At 36.2% G+C, this 21,787-nt stretch overlaps 1 protein-coding gene across 8 annotated transcripts in view; it reads left to right on the top strand.

Moving 5' to 3' along the window:
* Positions 1-21,787, top strand: part of FAM178B (family with sequence similarity 178 member B) — a 188,994-nt gene continuing 167,207 nt past the window's right edge. For 2 of the 8 annotated variants that reach the window (XM_074288426.1, XM_074288425.1), the window contains exon 1: positions 15,147-15,390. The gene's annotated coding sequence lies outside the window, so the exon portion shown is untranslated. Of the gene's footprint in view, positions 20-11,948; positions 12,026-15,133; positions 15,391-21,787 lie in introns of those variants that run through there. The other 6 variants (XM_074288423.1, XM_074288421.1, XM_074288422.1 and 3 more) reach the window with 6 other exon arrangements.

The raw sequence follows: 21,787 nt of genomic DNA, 5'->3' as shown, positions 1-21,787 counted from the left end.
ATCCTGCCTTGAATCACAGGTACAATCTCAGACAATTCACTTAACTAGTTTATTCATCTATAAAATGAGAGGGTTGGGATTAATGGTTTCTAAAGCCCTTCTGATTCTAAATCTATGATCCTATGATCTGAATGTTAAGCAAATTCATAAGTTTCCTGGGAATCTTAATTATTTAGGAGAGGATGAGTTTCATTTTTTAAGAATTTATATAAATGCATGTTAACTCTTGGAAAGTCACTTAACCCTGTTTATCTCAGTTTCCTCATCTGTAAAATGAACTGCAAGAGTAAATGGCAAAGCACTTCAGGATCTTTAACAAAAGAAACACAGGTTATAGAAAGTTGAACATAATGAAACAATTCAATAACCACAAAATGTGTGCTTATGGATCTTTTGCCCATAAGCAATTTTTGTTTTGTAGTAAAGGGAATAAATAACTATCCTAATAATTTAAATCTATTTTGTACAGTGAATTTTTAAAATTAAACATATTCTAATTACATGCATTTTTTTAAAACATTAAAATATTTTTAATTTTGAGTTTTGTTTTCTTCCTCACCCATCTTTTGAGAAGGGAAAGCAATTTTTTTTTAATCAATTATACATGTAAAATCATGCAAAACATATTTCCATATTAGCCATGTTATAAAAGAAAGCACACGTATACACATATACAAACAAAAAAATGAAATTTAAGAAAATATGCTTCAATCTGCACTTAGAATTCATTTTTCGTGGCAGCTAGGTGTCGCAGTGGATAGAGCACCAGCACTGAAGTCAGGAAGACCAGAGTTCAGATTTGACCTCAGACACTTGACATGCCCTAGCTGTGTGATCCTGGACAAGTCACTTAACCCCAGCCGCAGGAAAAAGGGGAAAAAAAAGAATTCATTTCCCTCTTTGGAGATAGGTAGCAATTTTCATCACGGATCTTTTGGAATTGTCTTGGATCATTTTTTTTTTATCAGAGTGGCTGTCTTTCACAATTGATCATCCTTATCATATGATGTAATATTTTTTGCATAAAGTGAATTTTTTCCTCTTTTATTTTATCTGTTTGGGATACAGACTTAGAAAGGGACAGTGAATACTTTTTTTTTTAAAGAAAGCATCAGTTAATATCTTTTTTTAGGAGAGATTCTAGAAAAGAAAGATGTCTAAATTTGGTTGAGATTTTCACTAAGACTCCAGATTAAGAAATACAATAAGCTAGAAAATGATTGGGGTGGGAGGGAAGGGGGAAAGAGGAAGAAGGAAGGGGAATATGATTTATTCTTTTTTAGAGGTCAGGTTTTTCTAACCTCTACATGAGTATAGAGCTTGGGCCCTTTGGTGGAGAGGAAATTTTGCTCCCAAATCATGGGTGACATTAAAATAACATAAAATTTTAAAATTCCCCAAAAGAAGCTAAACTCATTCTGAATAATGGAAGAATCAAATTTCCTAGAGAAAAAAGATAGTGGAATGTATTCTTTCTCCTTTATGACCCTACAAGGAAGAGTATTATATATATATATATATATATATATATATATATATATATATATATATATTTAGAAAAGGTTTTCTGTATTAGATGTTTTTATTTTATTTATTTATTTCCCCCCCACAAAGGTTCATTCTTCAAGGAGATAAGAGGGAAAGGACCATTATGTAAAGACAAAAGATATCAGTGAAATGTGTTTTGGTTTTTTTTAAAAGTAAAACAAAGCAAAACAAAACTCTTTCTACTCAACATTCTTACATAAATTTTATACCACCCCACGACCTTCTCCCTTTGTTTGACATAGTACTCTGAATTTTTAGCACAGTTTTAATAAATATTCTAATGTATTGTTAAGCTGAATTGAATCCTCTATTATATAGTGTCTAGAAAAAGGGGCTTTCTGAATATGCTGAAGCCTCTTTTATGCCTAGAAGATGGGCGGTACCCAAGTTCTTGGAGGACTTTTCAGTTAGCTCAGATCAGATGAGGGCTGGGGGAAGCTGAGCTGATAGTGGGGCTGGGCCCGGATATTCAAAAGAGCTAGTTTGACCAGGATTTGTGAATCAAGGTCAGCCATGGGCAGTCACAGAAGAATCTTAAAGGGACCTCAACCCCCATCACTATTAACTTAAAAAAAATGTCCCATTGCAAATCTGTTAAAGTAAAAATCCTCACAAAAGTTCTCTGCTTGATTTGCACTAGATTAGTGTCAGTATGATAAGACTCTTCTGGTCATAAATCATTGACTGCTACTGTGATCATCAAATGATTGAAACAAGAATTCACATACAAGTATCTACAGATATAACTTTTCCAATTTTATTGATCAGTTGTTCTGACAATTTTTTCTTCTATAAAAATATTATCTGTCATCTGAGATACTATGGTGATATAAGAAACATAAAATATCAATAAAAACTTATTTTAAAACTTATTTTATGGATATTAAATACAAAGCCAAAACTAGGGTGGGGATGCTCAGGTTTTTCTTTAGGGTGATACCATCTATTCATTCATTCGTGAATGCATATATTATTTATTTTTAACATACATTTTAAAACATTTTGAGTTCCAAATTCTCTTGTTCCCTCCAGCCCCACCCTTGCCCATTGAGAAGGCAAGCAATATGATACTAATTATACATGTGAAGTCATCTAAAAATATTTCCATATTAGCCATGTTGCGCCCCCCCAAAAAAAATAGCAAGAAAAATAAAGTGAAAAAACAATATGCTCCAATTTGCACTCAGAGTCCATCAGTTTTCTCTGGAGTGAACAGCATTTTTCATCATGAATCCTTTAGATTTGTCTTAAATCACTCTTTGATCAAAGTAATTAAGTCTTTTATAATTAACCCTTTTTTTTTTTTTTTTTTTTTTTTTTTTAACAATGTTGTTGTTAATGTACATAATGATCTCCTGGTCCTGCTCTTCACTTTGCATTGGTTTACATAAATCTTTCCAGATTTTTCTGAAACTATCCCCCTCATCATTTCTTTTAGCACAATAGTATTCCATCATAACCATATGCTATTGTTGAGACATTTTCTCATTGCCAGGCATCCCCTCAATTACCAGATCTTTGCCACCATAAAAAGAGCTGTTGTAAATATTTTTAAGTCCTTTTCTTTTGCTTTCTTTGGATACAAACCTAAAAATGATTTTTTTCTGGATCAAAGAGTATGAATAGTTTTACAATGTTTTGGGCACAGTTCCAAATTGTTCTCAATTTCTTTTTCTGTCATGGCAGTCAATCTGATAGGTAAGAGGTAGTATCTCAGAGATGTTTTAATTTGCATCTCTCTAAACAGTAGTGACTTAGAACATTTTTATATGACTATTGATAGCTTTGATTTCTTCATATTCATATCTTTATTATTTATCAGTTGGAAAATGGCTCTTATTTTTATAAATTTGTCTCAGTTCCCTAAATATTTGAGAAATGAGGTTTTTATAAGATAAATTTGTGAAAAAAAAAAGTTTTCTCTTAGTTTTTTGCTTTCCTTCTAACTTTGGCTGTATTGACTTTGTGCAAAAACTTTAATTTAGTGTTATCAGAATTATCCATTTTACTTCCCAGGATCCTCTCTATTACTTGGTTATAAGCTCCTTACTTACACATAGATCTGACAGTTAAATTTTTCCATATTCCCCTAATTTGCTGTTGATATAAACTTTTATATTTAAATCATATAGGATGCTAAAATAGAGAACAATATTATGCTATTCAGCAGGTAGAAATAACTGGTACCTAATTAACAACAAAATTAATTAAAATGGGAAGCTAGCAGATGGTTTTTCCCCTGAGGAGATGACCCTTCCTCAGTTGTTTCTGTGTTTTAGTCTTTATTGCTCCTCTCCACATACAAGCCCCCCAAAACAATGACTTAAGAAGCTGATGGTTCTTTTTTTTAGAATTTCTTTTTTTATTAAGCTTTTTATTTTCAAAATAGATAACTTTCTTTTTTTATTTATAATTTTTTCACAGTATATATGCATGAGTAATTTTTTTTATAATATTATCCCCTCCCTCCCTCTACTCCCTCCCCTTGATGACAGGCAATCCCATACATTTTACATATGTTACAATATAACCTAGATACAATATATGTGTGTAAATACCATTTTCTTGTTGCACATTAAGTATTAGATTCCGAAGGTATAAGTAACCTGGGTAGATAGACAGTAGTGCAAACAATTTACATTCACTTCCCAGTGTTCCTTCTCTGGGTGTTTCTGTCCATCATTAATCAACTGGAAGTGAGTTGGATCTTCTTTATGTTGAAGATATCCACTTCCATCAGAATACATCTTCATACAACATTGAAGTGTACAGTGATCTTCTGGTTCTGTTCATTTCACTCAGCATCAGTTGATGTAAGTCTCTCCAAGCCTCTCTGTATTCCTCCTGCTGGTCACAAAATAGATAACTTTCAACATTTACCCTTGCAAAAACTTGTGTTCTAAATTTTTTTCTCCCTCCCATCTCTCCACTCCCCCAGAGACAAGTAATCCAATATAAGATAAACATGTGCAATTTTTCTATACATATTTACACAATTATCATGCTGTACAAAAAAAATCAGATCTAAAAGGAAAAATGAGAAAGAAAACAAAAAGCAAGCAAACAACAAAAAAGTGAAAATACCCATGTTATAATCTACACATAGTCTCCACAGGCCTCTCTCTGGGTGCAGATGGCTCTCTCCATTACAAGACCACTGGAGTTGGTCTGAATCACCTCACTGTTGAAAAGAGCCACATCCATCAGAATTGATAATTATATATCTTCTTGTTGTCGTATACAATGTTCTCTTAGTTCTACTCATTTCACTTAGCATCAGTTCATGTAAGTCTCTCTAGGTCTTTCTGAAATCTTGATGGCTCTTTTCAACAATGTGGTGATTCAGGCCAATTCCAATAGGCTTGTAATGAAGCAAGCCATCTGCATCCAGAGATGTCTATCAGGACTAAATGTGGATCACAACATAGTATTTTCACCTTTTCTTTTTGTTGTTATTCTTTGTTTACTGTTTTTTCTTCCTCGTTTTTTCCCCTTTTGATCTGTTTTCTTGTGCATCATGATAGATGTGGAAATATGTTTATAAGGATTACATGTGTTTAACCTATATTGGATTACTTGCTGTCTAGGGGGAAAGGAGAAAAATTTGAAACACAAGGTTTTGCAAGGATGAATGCTGAAAATTATCTCTGTATGTATTTTGGAAAATAAAAAGCTATTATGATTGAAAAAAAAAGTTGATCTGAAGACACATTCATACTGCTTGTCTTGATGTATTCTGTAAATTTTGTACAAAGTGTGAAAAATGTAGTCATAGATCTAAATGTCACCAGGCAAATACAAATCAAGATATTTGTCCCAACCTATAGTCCTACTATAAGGCACTTTATTATCAACCTTGCCCCATCCTACCAACGTGAATTTTATCTTTGGGCAGGGGCTGGGGTAGGGGTTCAATTTCTGTCTTTCTTGGGATTATTTGGGACAGCTTTGCATGAAGAGTATTATGTTAGAGTGTTTTGCCTATATGTGCCACCAGATGGCGACTGAAGCTTGCTAAGCTGGCTCACTTTAGGTCTTCCTGCAATTTACAAGTTTTCTTTTCTAGTGCTATAGAATAGTTTTTTGTTTGTTTTTTTAAATCACATCTCCCTTAGTTTATGTTACTTAAATTTTTTATGCTTGTCTAATTTGAAATAGCTTTTTTAAAAATTAGTTTTATAATTATAACTTTTTTTTTGACAGTACATATGCATGTGTAATTTTTTACATTATCCCTTGTACTCATTTCTGTTCTGAATTTTCCCCTCCTTTCCTCCACCCCCTCCCCTAGATGACAGCAGTCCCATATATATTAAATATGTTATAGTATATCCTAGGTACAATATATGTGTGCAGAACCGATTCCCCCCCCACCCCCCCAAAGGAAGAATTGGATTCAGAAGGTACAAATAACCAGGGAAGAAAAAAAAAAATGCAAACAGTTTACACTCATTTCCCAGTCTTCCTTCTCTGGGTGTAGTTGATTCTGTTCATCATTGATCAACTGGAGGTGAGTTAGATCTTCTCTTTGTTGAAGATATCCACTTCCATCAGAATACATCCTCATACAATATTGTTGTTGAAGTGTATAATGATCTCCTGGTTCTGCTCATTTCATTCAGCATCACTTCATGCAAGTCTCTCCAAGCCTCTCTGTATTCCTCCTGTTGGTCATTTCTTACAGAACAATAATATTCCATAACCTTCATATACCATAATTTACCCAACCATTCTCCAATTGATGGACATCCATTCAACTTCCAGTTTCTAGCCACTACAAAAAGGGCTGCCACAAACATTTGGGCTATATGTTACTTAATATTGATTTCTTCTTCCTTTCTCAGGAATTCTCAAAGAATTCCTTCAATTCATTTAATGTGGGATAATACACTTAATACACAAAAGCAAACCATGAAGACATCAGTATCCAGTATCTACAAATGCTGTAAAAGAGCCTCATTTTTTAATTCTCCCCACTCTGTCTTTTGGGTTGTGTATCAGTATTCTCACCATAGGCCAGATACACTCAGAAATTGTTTTACCAAAGTATTCTGATTGTCAAAGTCAAAGGAGTGGGAAAGGAGAAACTGCCCTTGTAGAAACTGAATTCAACTCCTAACCAGTTGCTATGTAGTTTGGTTAGGTGCCCTGGCAGGTTGTTTAATACTTTAGCAGGCTGGCCTTGGAAAACCTAAGCATGGCCACCTGGTACTGTTCTTACATAGTCAGCTTCTTTTTCTCTATCTTCTCCTCAAAGTCAGAAGCTTAGGGTAGGTGCATGGGCTGGTTCCATGTTCCCTCTGAGGCTGTCCATGTGGTCAGATGCCTGAATTTTCTCTTGCTGTCACAGTCTTGCCCAAGGACTAAGTCAGTAAGGACAAGCAAATGCCAGGAGAGTGAATGTCCAAAGCAAATACCACAAAACACTGAGGCTTTTTTGAAAAATCCCATGAAGAAAAAAGCAACCAGTGGGATCTCTTGACAGTTGCCCTTAAGAGCTGTTTCTGTTGGAGTGTATTAGCTTCATATTTCTGTATCTCTTTGGTGCCAAAAATCCTGAAAAATGCAGAAGAAACAGGAAGCTGCTGATCTAGTGGAGCTTTTTGTAGCAAGCTTTACAGTTGATTTTGGAGATGATAGTATTGTGTGATGAATCTTGAATACTCTGTGATTCAGGGATATAGCAATTATAATGGAAAGGATGCTGAATTTGGAATCATAGACCTTGGGTTCAAATGTCAATCTGCCACTTACTAAGTATGATTTTGGGCAAGTCATTTTGCTTTCTCTGGGTTTCCATTTTCTGTAAAAAATAAGAAACTAAATCACTATTTATCAAAGAAATTCAATTAGGACAACACTGAGATACCACTACATATCTTTCAGATTGGCTAAGATGACAGGAAAAGAAAATGAAAAATGTTGGAGAGGATGTGGAAAAACTGGGACACCAATACATTGTTAATTGAGTTGTGAACTGATTCAACCACTCTGGAGAGCAATTTGGGATTATGTCCAAAGACTATGCATACCCTTTGATCCAGTAGTGTTTCTACTGGGCTGGTATCCCAAAGAGATCTTAAAGAAGGGAAAAGGACCCACATGTGCAAAAATGTTTGTTTAATGGCAAGAGACTGGAAACTGAGCGGATGCCCACCAGTTGGAGAATGTCTAAGTTATGGTATATGAATATTACGGAATATTATTGTTCTGTAAGAAATGACTAGCAGGATGATTTCAGAGAGGCCTAGAAAGGCTTACATGAACTGATGCTGAGTGAAGTGAGCATAACAGGAGATCACTCTATATTGCAACAGCAAGATTATGTAATGATCAATTCTAAGGAACATGGGTCTTTTCAACAGTGAGATGATTCAAGTCAGTTCCAATGGTCTTGTGATGAGGAGAGCCATCTGCAACCAGAATGTGGGAACTAAGTGTGGATCACAACATAGTTTTTTCACTCTTTTTGTTGTAGTAGTTTGCTTACATTTTATTTTACTTCGTTCTTTTTTTTCCCCCTTTTTGGTCTGATTTTTCTTGTGTAACTTGATATTTGTGGAAATATGTATAGAAGAGTTGCACATGTTTAACATATATTGGGTTACTTGCCATTTAGGAGGGAGGATGAGGGGAAGGAAGGGAAAAAATTTGGAACACACGGTTTTGCAAGGGTGAATGCTGAAAATTATCCATGCATATGTTTTGAAAATAAAAAGCTTTTAAAAAAAAGATACAACCCGGTGAAAAATGCCATCTGCATGCAGAGAGAGAACTATAAAGACTGAATGTGGATCAAAGCACAGTATTTTAATCTTTTTTGGTGATTTATTTGCTTGGTTTTTTTTCCTCTTTCTTGTGGTTTTTCCCCTTGATTTTTCTTGCACATGACAAATATGGAAATATTTTTGAATGAATTGCACATATTTAACCTATATCAGATTGCTTACTATCTTGGGGAGGAGGGAGGTAAGGAGAGAAGAGAGAGAAATTTAGAATACAAAAGTTTTACAAAAATGAATGTTGAAAGTTGTCTTTACATGATGTGGAAAAATTAAATACTATTTTTAAAAATGAGGTATTGAAATTAAGTTGTTAAGAACAAACAACTTTGGAAGATCGTCTGGATTGCCCAGTGGATAATGTTAGGCCTGGAGTCATTAAGACCTTAGTTCATATCTCAGACACTTACTAGTTGTATGCCCCTGGACACTTAAGCTTTAATTGCCTTGGTTTTCTCATTTGTAAAATGGGGATAATAGTAGCATCTACCTTTCAGGTTTCTGTGAATATCAAACATGTAATACTTGTAAAGCACACAGTAAAGCACAGTGCCTGACACATACTGAGCAGTATATAGTTCACTATTAATATTTTTATTATTGGTCTAAGATCCAATGATTGACCTGTGAATTTTTTCTAGTTATTGCTTGTTTTAGATAAATTTGTGAAACTGTCTTTGATCATATACTGGAATATATTGCTAAGGTCCTTTTGTTTTTCTAGGGAATTCTGGGATGTCACTGATAATGAAACTGGTATATTAAAATTTTTTTTTATTATAGCTTTTTATTTACAAGATATATGCATGGGTAATTTTTCAGAATTGACCCTTGCAAAACCTTCTGTTCCAACTTTTCCCCTCCTTCCCTCCACCCCTCCCCCAGATGACAGGTAGACCAATATATGTTAAATATGTTAAAGTATGTGTTAAATACAATATATGTATACATATCCAAACAGTTATTTTGCTGCACAAGAAAGATCGGACTTAAAAATAAGGTAAAAATAACCTGAGAAGAGAATAAAAAATGCAAGTAGAAAAACATAGGAAGTGGAAATGCTATGTTGTGGTTCACACTCATTTCTCAGAGTTCTTTTGCTGGGTGTAGCTGGTTCTCTTCATTATTGAACAAATGGTTCATCTAATTGTTGAAGAGGGCCATGTCCATCAGAATTGGTCATTATATAGTATTGTTGTTGAAATATATAATGATCTCCTAGTCTTGCTCATTTCACTCAGCATCAGTTGATGTAAGTCTCTCCAGGTGTTTCTGAAATCATCCTGCTGGTCAGTTCTTACAGAACAATAATATTCCATAACATTCATATATCACAACTTATCCAGCCATTCTCCAAATGATGGGTATCCATTCAATTTCCAGTTTCTGAACACTACAAAGAGGGCTGCCACAAACATTCTTGCACATACAGGTCCCTTTCCCTTCTTTAATATCTCTTTGGGATATAAGCCCAGTAGTAGCACTACTGGATCAAAGGGTATGCATAGTTTGAAAACTTTTTGAGCATAGTTCCAAATTGCTCTCCAGAATGGTTGGATGCATTCACGATTCCACCAACAATGTATCAGTGTCCCAGTTTTCCCACATCCCCTCCAACATTCAGCATTATCTTTTCCTGTTATCCTAACCAATCTGAGAAGTATGTAGTAGTACCTTAGAATTATCTTATTTTGCATTTCTCTGATTAATAATGATTTGAGGAGGGTTTCATAATGAGGAGGAAACCCCAAAACTCTTAAAAAAGAAAACTTTCTTGGACTCTGCCTCTGGGAAGGGTCACAAACAGTTTTCATCTTTGTTATCTGGCTCAGTCCTGAAACCCATTGAATTCAATTCAAATTCTAACCCAGGCTGAAAGCCCGGAGCCAACCTGGGACTCCACCCAAAGCCCCTTCAGCTTGCAGCGAAAGCCCCCTATTATAAAAGAGCCAAGCTGAACTCCTCTCTTTGCAGAGGTCCCAAACATGGCAGCCTTACCCCTGCCATGTCAAAGGATTTTTGCCCACTGGAACCATTCTGGCTCTGGTGTCTTCCTCTCTTTACCTAACACCTTTTAATCTTACTTCCAAACCCTCTTTTATCAATTTAGGTTTTTGGGTCTGTAAATTCTTTTACAGGGGACTCTTGCTCTGCTACTAGATTTCATTTAACTCTGTACCCTTGCACCCAATCCAAAGGGGTTTCAGGGGAGCTCCATTTGACTTCCTGTCCCCAAACCTGCTACTAGACCGCAATTAAACCTAATTTCATGTAGGTACCCCTTATCTAATTCTCATCATTATGGCTAGAAATAGAAACTAGTATATTTTCTAAAACTGTTTATCTAGTAAGCCAGCATTGCCTGCAATTCTGTTTTCTGTGTTAGTCACTGAGCCTACTTTACTGATGATTTCAGGTTTTATAGAATATTTCTCATATCATCATTTTCTTTATTTTTACTTCTATAGCTTCTTCTGAAATAAAAACTTGAAAAAGAAACCCAATGTTGTTACAAGCTCATCTTTTCTTTGGTTTTTGTGATTTTTCTTATCAATGTTATTTCTTGCTTTATTGCTTTAAATGTTTCATTTATCCATTTGAGCATATTTCCCTTTTTCCATCAGTGTTACTCTGGGTACTTCAGCTGTTTCATTTGCTCTATAGCATTTCCCCTCTTCAAAATCGCATCAGCACTTTGCTTTATTCCCTTTCTATTTCAGCTGATTTCTGTTTATTTGTAGGTTTGTTTTTTTAAGCTAGTTTTTCTCTGTAATCTTTTTAGGTGTATTTTTTTTCTGTAGCAGCAAGAGTGTGGATTGCTTCAAATTACTTCAAACCACTCAATTGGCCCCCTTGCCTGGAAAATGAATGCCTGCCTTTAACCATATTCCCTGGGTCTACTAGGCACTCATCACTTACTTCACATTGGCCTGCTGAGCTCACTTTTGCTTCCCTTAGGCCGGCTGAATGGACTTGTACTGCCATGCTGAACTTCTGCTCCTCAGTCAGATCTAATGAGTTAATAATTTCCCTATTCCTCTAATTTAGGCTGCAGAGCAATCTTTTCTCTCCTCACAGACATCAGGCTGCCTCCTCTTACTTAACACTTGCCTAGTCTTCCCCAGGTCTCCTGAGCACTGCTCCTACCTGATCTTTCCTCTTCTCTACCCCCCCCCCCCATTCCCACTCTTCTAGCCCTCCCTCCCTCCCTGGCCTTGAGTATGACTTTTGTAACTAATCACCCAAGACTTTCCCTTAAAGATCACAGGATGCCCCAAGGCTTGTCCTGATGTACAGGAATGGTATTGCCAGGCTGTGCCTGTGAAGAAACAATTTATATCTCAACTGTATCCAAGATAAAACAGTTTTATTTTGATGCAAACTCGTGATTCTCAACTAAAATTTATTGTAAGGGGGAAGAAAACACAGTGTTCTCCCAATGTCCTTGGGAGAGCTGTTAAAAGTGTTGCGTTTAGTTTGCTACATTGTTGCTGACTGCTGGTTACTAGCTACTCAGTCACACAATGATAGAAAGATCCAGGAATTCTGAAGAATAAATCAGGATTCAAACCAGGCTCCAAAGACTGCTTCCTTTCTGCTCTGTGCTGCTGCCAGACCATCTCCAGGGAGTTATAGTTCTTGGGTCCTGCTCTGCTCAATCTCCGGACGCTATTCTGACCACTGCTCTGAGATAAGTAATTCCTTTCTTCCTTTTAAATGCTTAAAGATCTTTCCTTGTTTTCGAAGTTTGATGATGTTTTAGAAGATTTGAATTTTTGGATTTTTGTAATGGAAAGAAAGGTGAAGTCCTTTGAATTCTTTCCAGTGTTTTCTTCTGTCCAATGTAGGAAATTTTCTCCAATCACATCTTCAAATATTACACTTAGGATTTTTTTTTGGTAAGGGTGAAATAGATAACCTCTGGAATCCCAATTTATTTTAAGGCAGTAGTGTCAAACTCAAATACAAACAGATTCCTGCTGCCACATCTTGGTGGAGGTTTTATCATGTCTAAAAGCACTGGGAAAATCATAATTCAACAAGATCTATATTATGCTGTAATGATATTTATTTTGTTAAACATTTCTTAATTGCATTTTAATCTGGTTCAGGCCTTATTAGAGAGTTTTGCTGGTGAAGTGAGTTTGACACCTCTGCTAAGGTGTGATCTTTTGTATTATCTTTTAACACTTAAAAGATTTATACTGCATTTCTGTTGTAGATTGGTTGTTTTTGACAACCTGCTATACTCTAGAGCTTTATTTTTATTATCCATATTAATGAGACAACAGTGGGGTGGTAGAGATTTCACCTCAAAACTGGAAGACATGAGCTGCAAGTCCTCTCTCTTACACAGACTGGTTGTGTGGCCCTCTCCAAATCTCTTAACCTCTCAGTGCTCCTGGCAACTCTCTGAGACTGTAAATTATAAAGAAAGTGTCAACCTGAATTGGTAGAAAGATTTCCTTGTCCTAGAATTCCCTGTATCAATGAAATCACAGGTCCACAGCCTGTTTCTCTAGCCTCTACATATTAATTCAGTATTAAAAATTCTTACATTGGATTAGAATCCAATAAATTTCATGTGGTACATAAATCCATCTTGTCCTCAGGGTATAAAGAAAAAACAGAAGAAGGTTCTGTCCATAAGAACAGTTCTTAGTACTGAAATACTAAGTCCATGAACCAATTGTGAACCTAGTTCCCATGTAATTGTTTGGAAAGATAACTTGGCAAAGGAATGGCCTCTGTATGAGAAAAATCAAATGGTTCTTAAATGTAGTGTAACTTGCATTTAATACTTAATATTAGTGGCCATAAGATTTAAAATGGTAAAGGACTTTGGACATCATCATAAGCATTTATTAAGTGTCTAGCAGGCTCATACAGTCTCTGCCTTCAAAGAATTTATAGTCTATGTCAGGACAAGGCACCCTATACTTATATTGTGTATGTTCCCTCCCTCCCTTTTCCTACCTCTGCTAATGGACTATATCCAAGTTCTTTGAAAGGAGGAGTTATTTTTCACTTTGGCTTTTGTATCCTCACTGTCCATTGCTATTTTTGGTACTACAACTGAGTGACTAATCACCCCCTCCATACAAAATAAGTATAAATAAATATGTGATATGAAAGGATGGCATTAACAAGGAAACAGTGCTCAAGAAAGGCTTCTTGGAGAAAGTGGGACTTGGGCTGAGTTTTGAAGGAAACAAAAGATTCGTAAATTGAGTAAGTGCATTCCAGGCATGGGAAGGAAATTGAAGAAAGTCCTATGTAAAGAATAGTTGATGAATGAAGAAAGTCCTATGTAAAGAATAGTTGATGAATGAAGAAAGTCCTATGTAAAGAATAGTTGATGAATGAAAAGTCTGAGAGAGAATTTTTGGATAGCTAATAATCAACTTATTAATTATGGCTAGCATATAATCAATAACAAAGTCATTGGTCCTCTAGGAAATAAACTTTTCTTTCAGAGTTACTTGGAAAAGTAAAAATCAATTCTGATTGGTTAATAATTGATGAAAGAATATTATGAGAAGTGGTTTTATTCTAAGGGAGGACTTCAGATTTGACTATGATTATAACCTTGGACTCCTCTCTTCCCATATCATCAATTTTGCAACGTATACTAAAGGATCTATCCTCCATCCAATATTCTTAGGAAATTGAACAAAGGGCCAGAATTCATCTAATCCTAGATAATACCCTTTAATCAGAACTAAACTTTCCCAGCTGGGGAGTTCCACCCAAAAGTGATCCTAATCTCATCATGAGCCCTGTCTTTCAGACTTTGCTTTACCAAATCAAATGAGGAACTAGGAAAAGAAAAATCTGGATTTCTCTCTCCCCCATGTTAATAATTGGTTAATAATTATTTCTCTTGCTTTCTTAATGGAAGAAGTGCTTTAAAAAAAGAGAACAATTAGAAGACCATTCTGACTAGATATGAGTGTCAGAAGGGAACAAAATTTTATGATTGAAAAGGTAGGTTGGGGTCAGGTTGTGAAACGGAGTAATTTGTTTCTATTTGGTCTGAAAGGCATTATTAAAGTGCCACTGAAGTTTATTGAGTGGGATCAGATCTGTTTTAGGAAAATCATTTTAGCACTATGTTAGAATAAGGTAGAAGTGAGGTCAGGAGACCAATTATGAGGTTGTTGCAATAGTACAGACAAGGCTGGGCTTACTGATGTGCAAATGACAATTTCAGGCTTCGGAGTGCATCTGTGGAGTGAGGGAGCATGAGGAATGGATGATAAGGCCAAGGCTGCCAGGTCATACAAATAGTAATTGGAAAGCAAAGATTCTGACCCAGGGCCAGAGCTAGTTTCCCCCCCAACACTGCTGTCTCAGTGGAAAAGCAGAAATGGCAGTCGTCCAATCTCTGCTAGAGTGGGCGGTAGAAAGGGCCAAGCATGAGAATTATAACTGACATTTATGGACCTTCCAGTATATGATCTCATTTGAGCCTCCAAATAATCCGGTGAGGTGGGTCCTACCGGTATTATTATCCCCGTTTTACAGGTGAGTAACCTGAGACTAGTGTGGATAATGATGAGACTTGTGCAGGGTTATATGGCTAGTGTCTTGAATTCCCCACCCCCTCTCCGCCTTCCTGAGCCACATCCAGCCTTTACTACAAAGTACCACACAGCCTCTCTAACATACACTCACCCTTAATTACTTTCCTGATTGTCTCGAATCAGGGCACTTCTCCAGCTTCCAGGAGTGAGACTCGAGCGGACTTTGGCTTTCCAGCAAAGCAAGGAGCCCTACCAGCCCCTGCACGAGGCGACCTCCGCGGGGTGCGACGGCTGGGCCAAGAGGGAGGGGGTGGGGCGGGCAGGCGTCGGAGGCCCGAGCTCTGGAATCTGAAAGGCACTATTTTCTGGGGGTGAGAGGTGGGGAGTTTGCGCGTGGTACCAGACAGGGGAGCGAGCCGTGGGATCTCGGGTTGGGGTTGGTCTTAGAGCCGGAGGAGGGGCCGACCGGGCCCTGAGCTACCGTCTGACCCGCCCGTCAGGCCAGAGCTGGGCCTCTGAAAGTAAGGAAGGACGTAAGTCTGCCTCTTTTATATGATCTTCTTCCCTCGGGTCATCTAGTCCACCCTCCGCTTGTTTCTGCTTTCTCTTTCCCCGCCTCCAGTGATCTCACCTTTACCCCACCTCACCCTCCCAGCCTCCTTCTTTATCTTTCTACTAGTTCCATCCTGCCTCAGTTACTTCCTCTTCCTTCCTATTCTGCCCCGCTCCCTCTCTCCCTCCCTCTCCTCCCATTCTTCTCCTTCAGTCTCCTTACTTCCTCCCTACCCCGTTCCTGTCCTGCCCCCTTACCTCCCTCCCACCCTGTCTCTACCTCTCTTTCCCCACCTTTCTCTCACAGTTTCTTTCCCTCTCCTTCCCTTTACCATCCCGCCCCTTCTATTTCCTCTCCATTTTAATCTGGCCCTCTCTATCTCCACTCCTTCCTTCCCACACTCCCCCTCATTCTTCTTTCCTCTCTTTCCACTCCTCCCCTCAATCTCCTTTCATCCACCTCAATATTCTAGCTTCCTTTTCTCGTACCTTTTTTAGCTCCTCCGTTGTATTCCTATCCTTTCTCCTTTGCCCCCTTCTCTCCCTTTCCATCTTGCCCTATTTGCCTTCTTTACTCAATTCTTCCCCTGCGTTTTTATCTTTTAAAATACCTTTTCAATTTAGGAACATTTATTAGACATTATGTATAAAATATTATGCTAGGTACTGAGGATAAAGACTAAGAAAATGATACCTCTCAAAACAGCCCTGCCCTCAAGAGGGTTCACTAATTAGCTTAATTTCCACTTAATTTTGAATTATTTAAAGCTCAGTTCAAATGATTTTGACAACCTGGGATCTATGAACTTTAAAAATAAGTATTGTGATAACTGTATTTCAATATAATTGACTTCCTTTTTAGTTCTATATATTTTGTACATTTAAAAACATTTTGAAAAGGGATATCTGCAGGCTTCACCAGATGGGCAAAATGGTTCATGACATTAAGTAAAAGGCTAAGTGATGCTTTAGAAAGTCTCCCTATTTGAATTTCATCATGAACATTATTTTGTGACATTAATGCAAATAGGATCACAAATTTTAACTTTACAGACTTGAGCTTTTATTTTGTGGGACATTTGGTTTTACATATCTAAGTTCTAATTATAAGTACTTAGAAAAATCCACCACAAGAATAATGGCTTCTTATGTACCAACATAACCTGCTCAAGAATAAGTGGTAAAGAAACTCTTGGAAGATTTGATAAGAACATGAAATTATCAGACACTTTTGATAATTGATGACTTCATTGCAAAGGAGAAAGGTTGAAAATGAGGGAAAATACATAGGAACATTGGTTCAGGAGAGACCAATGACATAAATTATACAGAAACTTAATGCCTCTATTGGGCAGACAGGTGGAGCAGTAGACAAGAGTATAGGACTGGGAGTCAAAAATACATAGCATCCTTAGATCAGATCTGCCCTCAGACACTAACAAGGTGACCCTGGGCTAGTCACTTAATCCCGTTTGCCTCAATTTCTTTATCTATATAATGAGTTGGAGAAGGAAACCACTCCAGTATCTCTGCCAAGAAAACCCCAAATTGGATCATAAAGAGTCAGACCTAAGTGAAAACAACTAAATAACAAAAATACTTCTGTTTCATGGATACTTTCTATTAAAGAATTTGTAATTGCTGGCCATGGAGAATAGTAAATATCATGAAGAATGAGAGAGACTACATTTTAGTCATAGGAAAAATTTATTAACAGGGGACTTTTAACTGGGGTCAGCTGTCTGTGTACAATCAGGCCATTGACTTGAAAGACCAAAGAACAGAATTTATAATAAAAAGAAAGAATAACAATTAAAAAGATATGTGGTGTAAATTTTTTTTGTAATTGACCTTTATTTTATTTTATTTTATTTTATCTTTTTTATAATATTATCCCTTATATTCATTTTTCCAAATTATCCCCTCCCTTCCTCCACTCCCTCCCCCCATGACAGGTAATCCCATACATTTTACATGTGTTACAATATAACCTAGATACAATATATGTGTGTAAGTACCATTTTCTTGTTGCACATCAGGCATTAGATTCTGAAGGTATAAGTAACCTGAGTAGATAGACAGTAGTGCTAACAATTTACATTCACTTCCCATTGTTCCATCTCTGGGTATAGTTATTTCTGTCCATCATTGATCAACTGGAAGTGAGTTGGATCTTCTTTACGTTGAAGATATCCACTTCCATCAGAATACATCTTCATACAACATTGAAGTGTACAGTGATCTTCTGGTTCTATTCATTTCACTCAGCATCAGTTGATGTAAGTCTCTCCAAGCCTCTATGTATTCCTCCTGCTGGTCATTTCTTACAGAGCAATAATATTCCATAACCTTCATATACCATAATTTACCCAACCATTCTCCAATTGATGGGCATCCATTCAACTTCCAGTTTCTAGCTACAACAAAAAGAGCTGCCACAAACATTTTGGCACATACAGGTCCCTTTCCGCTCTTTAGTATTTCTTTGGGATATAATCCCAATAACAGCAATGCTGGATCAAAGGGTATGCACAGTTTGATAACTTTTTGGGCATAGTTCCAAATTGCTCTCCAGAATGGCGGGATTCTTTCACAACTTGTGGTGTAAAAATTTAAAAAATTAACACTTATTTAAGCAAGTTTTTGGAAATAAGAAATGGAAAATAGACAATAGAAATGAAATTGACATTGACTATAATAATTCTATCCAAAAGTTAAAACACCGTAAATTAATTGCTACAGCAAGGAGACCAGAAAGACCCAGAATATACCTTAGGAAACATTTGACTTATTTGCTAAATTGGAAGGGGAAAAAATGGCTTCCAAAGGCAGTGCCAGGAGAGACTATAAACTCCTTTTTCACAATCTTAGAAAATTGATGGACAATTATGAGCAACATTATCTCATAAAGCAGAGGGAGGCACCACAAAGTAAAATCAGTCTAAAGAAAACCTGGTGAGCTATTCGACTAAGCAAAGTCATCCCAAGAGCATTCAAAGATAATGGAAAGAGGATTAGAAATAAAAGACAAATGGAAATGATTTGCCAAAAAAACATTTCAACAACAATTTCTTAATCAAGGATAGCAGAACCACCAAACTTAGTATCATACTTCCCAAGGTACTTCAGAGGAGGGAGAAATGCATTAAAGAGAACAAAAGCAGGAAAAGTAGCTGCATTGGACCAAGCTATAGAAAGAAGATCTGTGATAGAAACCATAAAACTGTGAAGGCACTGAGAGATGAGAACATTTAGATACAAAGTATCTGAAGGACAGAAAGCTATCAAAAGCATAAAGATAAGTCTCAAACTTCATTAATAGTAAAAAAAAAAACAACAACCAAAAAACCCCAAAACAAAACTGACCAAATTGACCAAACTGATCAATAATTACCACACTATATTTCTACTTTCTTATCTATGCCAAATCTTTGTAAAAATCATCTATACATGAATTGAGGTTATCTTTGATGAAGGTATTAATAGAAATTGAATACTTCCATGAGGAATATTAAATAATAGCCCCACATCTTGATCAACCCATAATAGACCAAAGGATATAAAGAATATAAAATTCAGTTGGGCTTATTGTTTATTGATTATGAAAAACATCGACAGAATGTCACCTTACAGAATCTTTTACAACAAAATGTTTCTGTTACATCCAGATTGTTAAAAATTCCTTAAAAGATGTAGAAGCAGAAATAACATTGCTTAGTGATCTTCTGATGTTAATATTAGGAAAGGCATAAACGAGAAGCAAATGTATGCTTCCTAAAATTATTCATCTCCATGATGGAGAAGATCCAGTGTAGAGTCAAAGTTGAAGAGGTGTTCCCTATGGATTGTATGATCCTTCACATCTATATTTAATGAATGACAGACATTTCTGGCCCAGAGTTGAAAAGGACAGTAAGTTGGGAATTCGCAAAGTTATTTTACCAATTCTAAATTTCCCATGAAAGCAAAGTTCCCGCTTTTTTAAACAAATATTTTACCAGTCTTGCTATATGTGAGTGAGACCTACAATGCCATTGTGTCTGAAGAAGTGAAAATGAGAGTAAGGCAAGGTCTTTCTGCCTTGTGAGTTCCTTTCAAAATTCCCACGTTTGTAAAGTGGTCTAGTTTATTTGCATATTTATTCACCAAAGACTAGTAAAGGAAAAACAAAAGAGACAAAAGCAAGCACAAAGTATTTTAGGATTCCTGGCAGAAAAGTGGGAGGTGAGGCCCAATCTCTTACTCTACTCTACTCCCTAGGCCCACAACTATTTTTCCTTGTCACTTGAAATCTTCTGGAAAGAAAGAGTAAGAGATTGTCCTTTCTAACCTTTTATATACACACTCAGTTCCTGCTCAGCAGACAAAAAGGCTTTTTATCACCCTGCAGTGAGCAGACAGGAAATATCAGAGGATATTGGTACTTGCTTTGAAGTCTAGGCTCACTGGGCCATTTTGTATGCCTAAAAGCAAGCTCATCAAGCATCCAAATTAGTTGGCACTAGATTGAGCATATTACATAGGCTTTAAGGCCTGAGTCATCAATGGCTACTCCTCCTACTATACAAAGGACCATAGTTAGGATGGCAATGGACTTCAGACTTAGTGGTCCCCAATTCAATTCCCTCATTTAAAAAAAGAGATACTGAGACCCACAAAAGTGAAGAAATGAAAAAAAAAATTTTTTTCTCCCAAATAAGTGCAAATATAGTCAACATTTAGCCTTGCAAAACCTTGTGTTCCAAATTTTTCTCCCTCTTTCCCTCTTCCCAAGATAGCAAGCAATTCTATATAAATTAAACATGTGCAATTCTTCTAAATACATTTCCATATTCGTCATGCTGCTCAAAAAAAATCAGATCAAAAGGGGAAAAAAATTCAAGAAAGAAAAAACAACAAACAAGCAAACAAACCACCACCACCACCACAACAACAAAAAAGTGAAAATACTATGCTTTGGTCCACAGTCAGTCTTCATAGTTCTCTCTCTGGATATGGATAATACTTTCTATCACAAATCTGTTGGAATTGACTTGAATCACTACATTGCTGAAAAGACTCAAATTCAAGTAAAACAACTTGTTTGAGATGACAGATAGAAAGTAACAAAACTAATTTTTTATTCCAAACTATGATTTCAAATATGCCAGTTTTTTCACCTTCCTGTATTATTTTGTATTATTGCTTATGATATTTATCTTGTTCTTCTGAAATAAAGTTCCTAAAACTTCTGTTCAAGCCTTTTTAAATACTTTGCACATAGGAGTAGATAAACTCCTATTTCTTTTAATATTATTGATCTTGATACCCATACTAATAATGTTAATTAAATCCCATAAATGCTCTTTGGAAAAATAATTCTATATTTGTCTTCATTTTCATGGGTGAAAATTCCTTCCCATCCTCATCTTTACTTTATGAATTGAATTTCCAGGATTGTAGCAAGTATCCATTTTAAAAAAAATTATTTTTGCTGAGATAAGTGACTTGCCAAGGGTCACACAGCTAGTAAGTGTTAAGTATCTGAGATCACATTTGAACTCAGGTCCTCCTGACTTCAGGGCTGGTGCTCTATCCTAGCTGCCCCAAGACTCCATTTTTTACATGGATGGAGCTCTTTTTTTTTTTTAAATAAAATATGACATATCTTAATTTTAAGTTAGAAAGCACTCACATGTTATAGCTACTGTTATAGGTTATTACATGTGAATAATTACAAAATGATAGGTAAAATGTACTATTAGTTTCAAAGAATCTTCAGAAATATATCAGTAAAAATAAAATGATTATAACATCTTCAGTGGATCCCCTTTGCAGGATATATAGAAAGACATAAATAAGAATCATACAGAATGGAATAAATAGATAATAATGATCTACCTTGTGTACCTATGGCAATGAAAACAACTTATTGTCTTTGACCTTAATTCACTCTCTTCTTTATATTTGCCTATTTCTGTTGAGAGTCTATTTCTGAGTTTAGAACTTCATAGGCATCCTTACTTCCCCTCTCTCTCACCTCCCTCCTCCCATCCAAATAACCAACATATCTTATTGATTCTTCCTCCCCATCACCTTTCTTATCAGACCTTCTTTCTCCTCACATAACAGCTTCTTTTATGTTATGACCCTCATCTCTTCCCTATGTATAGCTTCCTAATTTGTCTCCTTTCTTCTAGTGTCTTTTCTTCTCCTATCCATGCTCCACAAATCCTGGTAAAATAGTGTTCCTAAGCCACAGGAACATCTATATTACTACTTATCTCAGGAATTCGCTATATCTTCCTATTTCCTCTAGGACAAAACACAAGCTACTGTGCTTGTCATTTAAGCCTTCCAAAGTCTGGTTCCAATCTGCCTTTCAATATTTATTTGACA

The sequence above is a fragment of the Sminthopsis crassicaudata genome, chromosome 2, assembly GCF_048593235.1.
Source record: "Sminthopsis crassicaudata isolate SCR6 chromosome 2, ASM4859323v1, whole genome shotgun sequence".
NCBI lineage: Eukaryota > Metazoa > Chordata > Mammalia > Dasyuromorphia > Dasyuridae > Sminthopsis > Sminthopsis crassicaudata.
Note: the sequence above shows the minus strand (reverse complement) of the source record. Positions and strands in the feature narration are given on the sequence as shown.